This window comes from Alligator sinensis, unplaced genomic scaffold (assembly GCF_000455745.1).
Source record: "Alligator sinensis unplaced genomic scaffold, ASM45574v1 scaffold913_1, whole genome shotgun sequence".
In the NCBI taxonomy this organism is placed as follows: domain Eukaryota; kingdom Metazoa; phylum Chordata; order Crocodylia; family Alligatoridae; genus Alligator; species Alligator sinensis.
Window position 1 is genome coordinate 669,661 of NW_005842501.1, and position 11,843 is coordinate 681,503.

At 42.0% G+C, this 11,843-nt stretch overlaps 1 protein-coding gene across 4 annotated transcripts in view; it reads left to right on the forward strand.

The window, feature by feature from the left end:
* Nucleotides 1–11,843, forward strand: part of THSD4 (thrombospondin type 1 domain containing 4) — a 675,583-nt gene that overhangs the window by 415,656 nt on the left and 248,084 nt on the right. The window lies entirely within an intron of this gene.

Consider the following 11,843-nt stretch of genomic DNA (forward strand, 5'->3'; position numbering starts at 1 on the left):
CTGAATTGATTCAATCTTTGAAGGTCAGTCTAACCTGGCTAGGCTGAACCTGTTTGTAACTGTACAGACATCCCCTCTGGACTGCAGAAATGCAGGCAAATGCCTGCAGTGGCTCAGGCTAGAAGCTGGGGGTGCTAGAGCAGCCCTCCCCTCCCTTGTATAGTGCTGAGCTGAGGGGGTGTGGCCAGGCCCTGGCAGGATGCTCTGATTAGGGATGGGCTCCCTCACCCCTCGCTGCTCCTAGCCAGCCCAGCAGGGAGTTGATAACAGAGCATTTAGCACCCCATCAAGAAAACAAAAGCCTCTCTCATTAGTTCAAGCTCTTCATAAACAACTTTTTCCAAGGAGAGGACAGAGGGACCAGCTGACCTGTTGGTTAGCTCTAAAAAGCCTTAAGCGGACACTGTCTTGTCTACCTTTGTCCTCTCTGCCTTACACAGACACATCTCAGCATTAGCTAGCAAACCACATGCCTGCTAGGGTCTGTCCTGTAGGAGAGGGGAGGGGGGAATCCCTGCTTGAGCAGGGAGTGGTGTGGGACCATAGGGAATTCAGGTAGATGCTGCTGTGCCTACTGTCTTTGCCAGAGCTCCAGCCAAGGAGTAGAGAGGAGGGGCTATCCCAGTTCTCTGAAGCAGAGAGCCCCACCTATGGCTGCAAAGCATCTGGGATACTAGGGGACTCTGGTTTAAGTTAAATGAGGAAGGGGTCTGGGACAGACATTGCATAAACTGGTTTAACCCAAATCAGTTAAGACTGATACTACATTCAACCAGGTTTATTTCAAACTGGTTTCAGCCATTTTCAACCTGGTTTATGTGTACTGAATGTCTGTTCTGTTACAGGTTTAAACCAGTTGCTGATCACTTAAACTAGTTTATGTCTAATGTCTGTCTTTAGCCTAGATATCTATAGATTTGGAAATTGAGAGCTAAGGTCAGTCTTTTTACTTTATAAACTTGCTGTGGAAAACACTTTTCAGCATGTGCTGAGCATATATTATTACAATGCTGAGATATTGGATTATATTCTTTCTGGATTATAATACACAAACAGAGCCCTGACCTTGTGGCTCCTAGGAGTGGGGTCAGGTAGGACAGCATGGCATGCACGCAAACACACACACACACACACACACGGTCCTGACCCCCCCACCACACGCACACAACCCCAACCTCGCAGCTCCCCATGTGCACCCCTCCCCTGGCCCCAACTTTATTGCACAAATGACTTTGCTTACAGGCCAGCAGAGTCCAGATCAGGGAGCAGCCCATTGGCTGGACTCCCTAGAGAAAATTGAAGCAGAAGTCTAGAATTGGTGTAAACCCACCTATACGTGCCCAGCTCCTGACTCAGGAGCCGCACGTGTGGGTAGGTTCTGCATATCTGGGATTTTTGCTTCAGTTTTCTCCAACGGCCTAGATTCTGAGACACCCTATGAAATCCAGGACTGTCCTGACCAGTCTGGGACACAGGGTCACACTGTACATGATGGATGCTCTCATATTCTATAAGCAATTAGCTGTAGTAATACCACTTCTTATTTTCCTGTATTTTTGGTATTGCATACATGTGACATTTATTTACCAGACATGCATAGCTCCTACAAATTGGATAGCATGAGGCAATATTAAAAAAAAAATGGTGAAGATCAGAATTCTATGCAACGGAGTGCAACTTAAGCCACTCAGTTACTCAACATGGCCTTGTGGCTTCTGTCCCTGACCACAAGGTTTTGGAGCTGCGAGTGAGAAAATAGTTCTAGATTCAAAGCCAAACTAATCTAAAACTATGTCATGTTTGCCCACCAAAGCCACTGTTAGTCCTTGTTGACAGTGGAAAATTGATGCGTACACAGTTTAAATTACAAACTGATTTCAGGCAGGGATTCTTCTTTCATGCTGTCTGAAGAGCATTTAGTACAATGCATGCTAGTAGGGCTACTAATTTTACTGTAGAATCAAGGAAAGATTATAAAAATAGGAAATACAAAATATGGAGTAGGAAACTCTGGTTTTCATTATGGCATGTTGTACACCACTATCTTAAATACTGCTAATCTGTAGGTATTTGCCTAGTTTTCCTGTACGTGTGAGATTCAATTCAATATAGAAAAATGATCATGTGCATATTTTTAGAGTAGTTAGAGTAATGTTGTAGTGGTAGTGATGCAGGAATTACATGAGAAGCAAGGATTTCTTTGGGTAACATCTTTTATTTCACCAACTGCATAGGTGAGATAGTTAGACAAGCTTTGAATGCAAGACTATTTTCTTTATACCAACTATGCAATTGGTCGAATAGAAGTTATCACCCAAAGAAATCCTTGCCTTTCACATATTTGTATAATCAGATGTTGATGAGTGTCTTGAACAACATATCCATTGTGGATCAAATTGCATATGCTTTAACAAGACAGAATGCTGCTAAAGCAGAGGTATATCCTATCTACCAAACTGTCAGCAAGACTTTCTTTTGTGTGTGATATAATTTCAATAATTATTTTCAATCCTGATCCTGCAATGTAATCTGATAGCCCAAACTCTTTCTGGAATCTTACCAACACCAGAATGATTCTTCATTGGTAGAAAGGAATTAATTAGTCAAACTTTGGCCATTTTCTGTATTAGGCCCACCTTACAAAAAATAATCAGTGTTATACATGCATTAATGCTATATTAGGGTTAGAGTGTTATTGTAGCCAGGATGGTCCAGGAAATATTTTTGGGGGGTTTTTGGCAGGGGTTTTTTGGTTCTATTTTTTTGGACCCATGGTACAGCTGGGAGAGAAGTTTGACAAGTTTTTAGGCAAAAAAGCACCCTTCAGGTTTGCTGTGTTTCCAAAGACTTGTAAAACTTCTCTTTCAATTATATAGTTGGTCCAAGGTAATCACAAAAAATCCTTACTTCTTGTTTCTTTGTTATTTGCAAATAAAGAGACCAGTTTGCAATGGCTTCATGCAATTTGTGAGTTCTGGCTATCATTATAGATCCAACATTTTTGGTTCTTATGGTATTTTGATTTTCCACCAAGGAAATATGGATAAGGAAAATTCTGTTTCAGTAAATATGATTCATGATTCCTCCTAACTGAAATCTTAAACTTTTGCACACTGATTTCTTTGCAGAGCTCAATTATCTCTGGTTTTATATTAGAGATATTGCATTTTTTTTAACCTTTTCTGGGAATGATTGGTGAGAACTGTGGAGCCATCCAGCTATCATATCTTCCTGTGACAGAGCAGGATCACAAGGACCCTACTTTGGTTAGTCCAGTTGTTGACCAGAAGTTTACACAAAGCCCTAGCATCTCATTTGAAACAGGATAACACACTTCTACCTTGTCCTAGCATGTATTACCGCATCATTTTTTCCACAAACCATGCCAGGTATTGTGGTCTGGATTTTGATGAGCTGGAATGGCATGAAAAACCCAGATGATAAATTAGATCTTGTGGAGCAGAACCTGATTTCTGAGGGCACAGTCCTTCTGTTGAAATGGGAATTAGGATGTGCTGTGTTATTTTTATGGTCTCTCTTTATTCTTCAGGCTCTGATGCAGATCATCTCAAAGGGAACAAAAAGTTTTTGAACTACTGCAAAAAAAAAATAAAATTTTCCTTTATAATTAGATACATTTCATTGATAGTCTTCTCATTCCAGTTCATTCATGCCTTCCTATTCAATAATATTCAGAAGAGATTCCCACCTTGTTCCTAACTAACCTTAGTCTGGGTGTTCTGGGATAGTAGAAACTCGAGCCAAAAGGCAGCAACACACAGTGTCTACAGATGGCCTTAAAAATTGCTAGTGTCACTAATCCCCTATTAGGCATAATGAGGCCTCACTTTCTTTTTGAGCTGCCTTCATTAGCCAGTGTCCCATGTAACTTGGAGAGGCAGATTTTAAATGCTTTTGTTAACATAGCAGGAGAGGTTTTTAAAGGTTAATCCCTGCAGCATGACATTTTTTATGTAGCTATAAATTTATTTGTGTATGTTAAAAATACAAATGTTTTAAAGTTCAGCACTTGTAGCCTGTCTGGAGCCAAATTCACTGCACAGTTGTGGCAGATTTCCAGACCGATTGTGCTAGGCTATAGAGCTTGTTTCCTTGTTGTGGAGGATCTGAAACCATCTGATTCCACCTACTCAGAGCCAAATCATTATAGTCAGGCATCAATTGTAAGGAAGTGCCTAGTTACTTCCAACCTTGCTGTCAGGGATGAGTGCTTGTAAGGCCATAAAGTTGCCACTGTCTTTGGACATCTATCACGGCAATTTGATTGAAAAGGTGTGGGGCTAAGGTATGCATGGCTGAAGAGCATGCAGAAATGCTGAATTAAGGTTATTTGTTTGTCCTCTAAACATTTATATATACTGTCCTTCAGATCTACTTCCAAGATTTCCTGGGATAGCCTGGCCTGTGCTGCTCTAGCAACACTGAAATTTAAGCTACTCTACTATTCTTGCACAAGTGTTGAAAGATGGTTGATAAAATATGTGGCAGAGCATAGTTCAGGCATTGCCCTTGGGAGAAAGAAGAGGTTGGTTTAAATAAAACTTTGTTCTCCCAAAGGTTTGAACCCAAAAGCTATGTGAGATGTCAACCCCCCTCCCCCTGAAAACAAACAAAAAAAATAACCAACAACAAAACAAAGAAAAAACCCAAAGCAAAGAAACAAAAAAACAGGGTGAAATCTCATACAGGAAATGTTTTGCCTTCTTCCCTCTCTCACACACACACACCAAGCTAGTCCTCTCTCAAATACAAGTTATCATTTTCACATATGTTTGAGTTATTTGCTTCTCCATCTGCTGCCCATCTGAATTTGAGATATCTGTTTATCTTTGGCTCTAAACCTGAATTTTCTAGACAGTGTTCTGCAGTGCCATCTGGGCCATCTGTTTGGACTCAGTTTAGTTCCAAGGTTCCCTACCATGGAGGAAACTGACCACAAAGAAGAGAAAAATCTGCATCATTTACAGGCCTAGTTAGTATAAAGTTTTTTCAGGACGGAGGAATCTGGATGGTGCTCTCAACCTTCCTTTCTATGTTTGCAAGTGCATCTAAGAGGGATAAGCTCTTCTTGCTTCCTTTACTCGGGTTATCAAATCACAAGAGCAGAGATTCCCTTTTTTGACAAAGGTACCTGAGCTTGTTGAAGAATTGAAACATTGTATGTGTTGCCATACTTCTGTCTTTCTAGACATGCGTTTCCTGCTGCAGCAGTAGTCTTTAGTCTATATATTTAAGTTTCAGCCAGGTCTGCAAGGTGCAGGGGAACATAACACTCTTTAACCTTTGTTAGGTGTTTGGAGAAGAAATACAGTAGGAACCTCCTTTTATGAATCCTGATCCACTTGGGAAGGAGAATTAGATGATGTACCAGACTTCTTATCAAGTGAATCAGTTATGAGAGCTTGAAAGGAAATGATTTCCCCATCCTATGAAAATTTTAGATACTTCAAAAAATTTTTCTATGCAGAATCAGAATGAAAGGTCAATAGCTAAGAGGAACAGTTATGAACTGAAAATAAAAAAAAAAAAATCAAAAAAATCATGTGAATGCATTTCATTTTGGTTTTGAGTGGCACTGACCACTTTAATTGTTAATTATAAATTGACATACATTTTGACACAAAACCCTTTTAGACCGGGAAGACCAGAATATTATGCTTCATGGGAGAAATAGGCGATGAGAAGGCTAGTGAGTGGGTGTCAAGATAGAGGGAATCGGTGGCAGCTCTTCTACCTAACAGGGTATTTTCTCTAAATGAGTGGGGGAGGTGGGGAGCATTGTCTCTCGAATACATCACAGATTGCAGGATTTTGATGATGATGAAAGTAATGTCTCTACTCCCATGACTTTCAGGGCTGGGCATATGGGAGTTCTGTGTAGGAATTCTGGACCTTAATCCATCAGCCACACTTGCCTACCTCTGCTTCTCCTTTGCTAAACACCACCAATGCTTGTCTTAATTTTGTGGATCATTTCTATATTTATGTCCTGGATTGAAATTATACAAGGAGATTAGAAAAATTTTTAAAAATGTGTAAATAGTTTTGAATGAGTGACAACTGATTTCTTTTTAAATGTATTTAAAGATCCTGCTGTGCTTTGCTTAGGGATTTTCCAGCAGTGAGCATAGTGACTGATTTAACGACTTCCTATATTTAAAAATCTTTTCAGGTAACATATATATTTCTTGAAAAATAACTGCAATACTCAAAATACAGGGAGAGTTTCTGAAATGTTCCTCTATTATTTTCAGTCTCCATTTCATATTGCTGGTATGGGTGAGAAATAGTAGCAGGGAATCAATGAAGTAATAGGAAATGGGTGTAGTTCCTTTATTGTAGAGGTGAATGAAAGGTAAGCAACAGTCTCTGTTTAAGCAGCATAGGGAAGAGGCATGTATTTTTGTGTGTAAGCATCATTACCACCCTTTACTGAGCCTGAAATTGTCAAACATATGTTGGCGGAAGCTTAAAGGGGTGGGGGATGTTAAAAAATGGCTGAAACTGATTTAAGATAAACCTGGCTGAATGTAGTATCATACTTAACTGATTTGGGTCAAACCGGTTTATGCAATGTCTGTCCCAGATCCCTTCCTGGTTTAACTTAAACCAGAGTCCCCCAGCATTGCAGCTCTGGGAGGGGCTTTCCGCTCCAGAGATCAGGGCTGGCCCCTCCTCTCTGCTTCCTGGCTTGAGCTCCAGCAGAGATGGCAGGCACAACAGCATCTACCTGGTTTCCCTGTGCACTCCCTCCCTCCTATCTCCCACAGCATGGACTCCAGCCCCATGGACCTTAGGCATATGGTATGCTAGCTAATGGTGAGAGGTGTCTCTGTGTATGTGTTCAGTTTCACTGGGACAGGCAGACAGAACAGTATCCACTTAGGGCTTGTTGGAGCTAATCAACAGGTAGCTGGTAATGTCCCTCTGTTCTTTCCTTGGGAAAAGCTGTTTAAGAAGAGCTTGAACTAATGAGAGGCTTTTGTTTTGTTGATGGGCTGATATAAGCTGTGTTATCAGCCCCCTGCTAGCTCCCTTGTCTGTCAGGTTTTCCGCCAGTATGAAGAAGCAGGGAGAGGGAGATTGAAAAGCTCAGTTTCATCAACAGATGCATGCACTGCACCCGTTTCCTCCCCCCTCCTCTTTGCCTCAGAGTGCTAGCCTGGGTCTGGGGTCTGGCAGTAGAGATCATGTGGACAAATGGTGGGGTTGGGGGGTAGCTCTCTATGTCAAGGAAAGCTACGCATCCCTGCAAGCTGACATTGGCACCCAGGGGGGATGATTGGAGACTCTCTAGGTCAAAATCCATGGTGAACAAGGCACAGGGGACACAATGGTGGGGGTCTACTAAAGACCTCCTAGCCAGGATCAAGAGCTTGACCAGGAATTTGCCAGAGACCTAGCTGAGGATTCACGTTCCTGGTGCATGGTTGTCATGGGAGATTTCAACTACCCTGACATCTCGTGGGAAGAGCACTCGGCCACTCCGAATGGTCGCACAGCTTCCTTGTGTGTGGATGAGCTCTATCTGACTCAAGAAGTCTGTGGACCAACGAGAGGCAAAGTGCTGCTTGACCTGGTATTGGCAACAGGGGATGACTTAATCAGCTACCTAGCAATCGAAGGGAAGCTGGGAGACGGTGACCATGAGCTGATCACCTTCACCATCTGCCATAAAGCAGGCAAGTCAGTCAGCAAAGCAGAAATCCTCGACTTCAGGAAGGCTGACTTTGACAGGCTCAGGAGGCTTGTTGGCGAGGTCCTAAGGGACCACGACCCAAAGGGGAGGGGAGTTCAGGAAGAATGGTTGCTCCTCAAGGGAGCAATCCTGAAAGCACAAGCAATGTCTATCCCATCTTGGAGGAAAGGCAGCAAAAGGGCACAGCAGCCCCCTTGGCTCTGCAGGGAACTGGTGGACGTCCTGTGACTAAAAAGAAAAGCCTTTAAAGGATGTAAGGCTGGATCCACCCCAAAGGAGGAATATTCTGCACTGGTTCGGACCTGTGGGGAGCGAACCAGGAAAGCCAAGGCTGTGACTGAACTCTAACTGGCTACATGTACCCAGGACAATAAAAAGTCCTTTTTTAGATATGTGGGGAGCTGGAGGAAAAGCAAGAGTAACATTGGACCCCTGATAAACCATATGGCTCAACTGACAACCAACACCCAGGAAAAAGCCAACCTGCTCAACAGGTATTTTGCATCAGTTTTTCACCAGCCCCAAGGGATGGCTGTGCTCAATATGGTATGGGACGGCCAAGGTGAGGGAGAGCTGTTACCCTTCATCGATGCTGACCATATGAAGGAACACTTTGAAAGGGTGGACATCTTCAAGTCATCTGGTCCAAACAGCTTACACCCCAGGGTGCTTAAGGAGCTGGCAAGCATCATAGCTCGGCCACTGGCATGGATCTTCAAGAACTCATGGTGCTTAGGCGAAGTGCCCGAGGATTGGAAGAGGGCCAATGTGGTCCCTATCTTCTAGAAAGGGAGGAAAGTAGATTCGGGGAATTACAGGTCCATCAGTCACAGCTGTCTATTGAGGTTTTGTGATATTGGGGAGTATATCTGTATCCCATGTTTAAAAGAACCAAACCAACAGACTGAATATGAAGTAGAATCCTCGCTACAACATTGCCCATTCAGGTACTCACTGGCTTCCATTGAAAGGCTGTTGTTAGGTTCTTTTGAAGTTTTAAATATTGGTAAGTGCTGATCAAGTAAAGAAACAGGATGTCCAGAAGGTGCCAATAAGACAAAAAAATAGTGCTGACTCTCTTAAAATCATAGAATTGTAAAGAAGTAAGGCAGAAAGGGACTTCCATAGGACATCTAGTCCAACCCCTTGACAATTCCTATCCAAACCTTTGTTGCAACTTCAAGCCATTGGTTCATGTCCTACTCTCTGCAGCATGAAATAAAAATGGTGTTTCGCTCTTCTTTATGGCAACCCTTCAGATATTTGAAGACTGCTGTCATGTCTCTTCTTTAAGGGCCTTTTCCACAAGATGAACATGCCTACTTCCTTCAGCCTCTCTTTGTATGATTTATTTTGCATGATTATCATGTGTGTCTCCTGCCTTTGGACCGTCTCTAACTTATTCACATCCTTTTTAAAAAGTAAAGCCCAGAACTGCTCACAGTACTCTAGATGATGGCTAAACAGTGCTGAGTAGAGAGGTTTTATTACAGATGTCCTGGTTTTCTCTGTTTAAATATTGCAAATACTTGGCTTTAAAAAAAAAAAGCTTGCAAATTTTCTGGTTAAAACCACCAAAATCAGGCAACACCACCACTTTTTATTCCAACATTGTTCTTCTGAAAAAAAAAAATGTAACCCTCAATGTTGTAACTAAAGTCATAGGAGCTTCCCCATCAGGCCTCTGTGGTACCAATTAGATCATCATTTTTTTCACAGGTTCAGCTTTGAGTTCATTATGTTTATTCCCTTGCTTCTTGCATTTGTATATATACGTCAGATACATTTTGGATTTTGACTTATGTGCTTCCTTTTCATGCCACTTGTTGCTGTCCTGTAGCTCTTTGGTTCTTTCCCAGTGTTGAGCTCCTTCTGGTCTTTTACTCTCTGGATTGCTTGCTCTGTTGCCAGAGGGTTTTGTTTCCCACCACCTCCACCCCCACCAGGTGACACCCAAAGATATTCTCTCCAGTTCTGATCAATGGATCCCATCTCTTCATAGCAATCCTTCTCCCCACAACATCTGCCCATTGTTGAAGGATCCAAAGCCTTCACACTGACACCACTATCTCAGTCATGCACTTACTTCCAAGATATGATGGTCCCTACCTGGGCCCTTGCCTTCCACAGAGAGTATCAATCAGAACATGTGCTGCAAGCTCCCTAACCCTCCTGCCAAGAGCCTTGTAGTTGCCTCTGATCTGCTTAGTGTCATTTTTGGCAGTATCGTTGGTGCCTGCATGGGCAAGGACAAAACGGTAGGGGCCTGAAGGATGGATGAGCTTTGGCAATCTCTCTGTGACATCCTGAATTTGGACTCCAAGCAGACAGCACACCTTCTGAGACCTCAAATTGGTGCCTGTATCCCCTGCAGAAGGAAGTTAACAACCACCATCACTCATTTCCTTCTTGGTGCAGTGGTCCTAGAGCCCCCCATCCCTGGGGCCCTGCACATATTGCTGTCTAGACTGCTGAGTCCTCTGCATCATGCCTGCAAATGTCCTCTCCTCTGCCTTTTCCTGAGCTGTTGTACCGCAGAATGCTTGATATTGTTTGGGCTTCAGTTTGATCCTCTTCAATTCTGGGGCTCCTCCTCCTTTGAGTAGTTGCATGGTGCCACTTTTCCCTTTCCCCTTTGGCCTCTCTAGTACCAGCCTTTCAAAACTTCTGTCTAAAATACTTGGACAGAAATTATGAGAGGTAGGTACTAGAGGGGCCAAGCATTTATTGCAACAGAATGTCTGTTGCAATATACATGCCTCCCTGCACTCCTTTCACCTCCCTGTGCTACTGCACAACACAAATCTTCAGGAGTGGTTACAAAGAAGTGTGTTTGTACAGTGTAAAGGAATGTTTAGGATTCTCAGGACTGGGAACGTGCTATATAAATGCAGCATTGACTTTTATTCTCATCCTCCTTGGAATTTTGAACCATGAATACTTTGAGCCAAACCCTTCAGTCCTTACCCAGGCAAAACTCCCACTGACTCTTAGTGACTTCAGTGGGAGTTTTGCCTAAGTAAAGACTGAAGGATTTGGATCACCAGCCTTAGAACATAGAGTTTTCTCTAACCTTGGACTGGATTACATTGAAGACAGTGGGTGTTTGAAACAGAGAGGAAATACACTTCTTTCTACAATAATTTCAGCCTTGTTAGTACTGAAGTTAAAAGCATTCCTTCAGAGAAAGCCTTGACTTCTGAACTGTGCCAGCGTCTGGGACTGGGGTTCTTGAGAATTACATTTAGAATTCTTTGTACTCTAATGCCAAGTTTAAGGAGATATTCTTTAATGAATTATAATAAGTATTAACGTGGTCAGTGTTTTTGTCATGTGGTAACAGAATAGATGTTCTGTGAAAAATAAAATAGTGCAGTTTCAAAGAGCCTGCTTTTTCTTGTTTAAGTTTTAAACAAAGACCTTTTGTTCAAATAGCCCTCATATGCAAAAACCTCAAGCAAGGTCCAGGAAATTGCGATTTATTTACTCAATAAAATAAATATACAAAAGGTCCATCTTATAATCATTTACTGCTTGCAGCTTGTTAAAAAAATGCCTAGTCTTTCAGGATATATGTGTATGGCCTGATTTTTGTTAGTTCCAAGGTATACCTGATATTTACTTGCAAGTCAAAATGCTAGTACTTTATACCCACTCTCTGCTGATGTACTGGGCTATACAATAATGGAGGATCATATCCTTACACAAGTAGATTAGAAAAAACAGGGCACGTCTACACGTGTGCTTTACTGTTCAGTAGACTAATTTACTGTGCAGTAAAGCTTCACTGTCTACATATGTGTGGCAATTGGGCTGGTGTAGACTAATTTAGATTATTATTGTTTACTAATTTACATCAAGTAGTCAAATTGCGCTAAAGTTTATTCAGGTACATTAATTGAATGTGTAGATATGCCCTTAGAGTAACTTCCTAAGTACTTGGTATAATGATGTATTAGTTAAATATTGTTGGACTAAGCCTAGAGCATAGAATTTATCAGCTGAAATCAGTTTCTCCTACAGCATTCCACTGGAAGCTGTGTGTGTCATAAATGTGTCTCACTTAAATAGTAGCATAGGTCAGGCCAGTGGTTGGTCAGAATTTTACATTGTTTGACTTCAG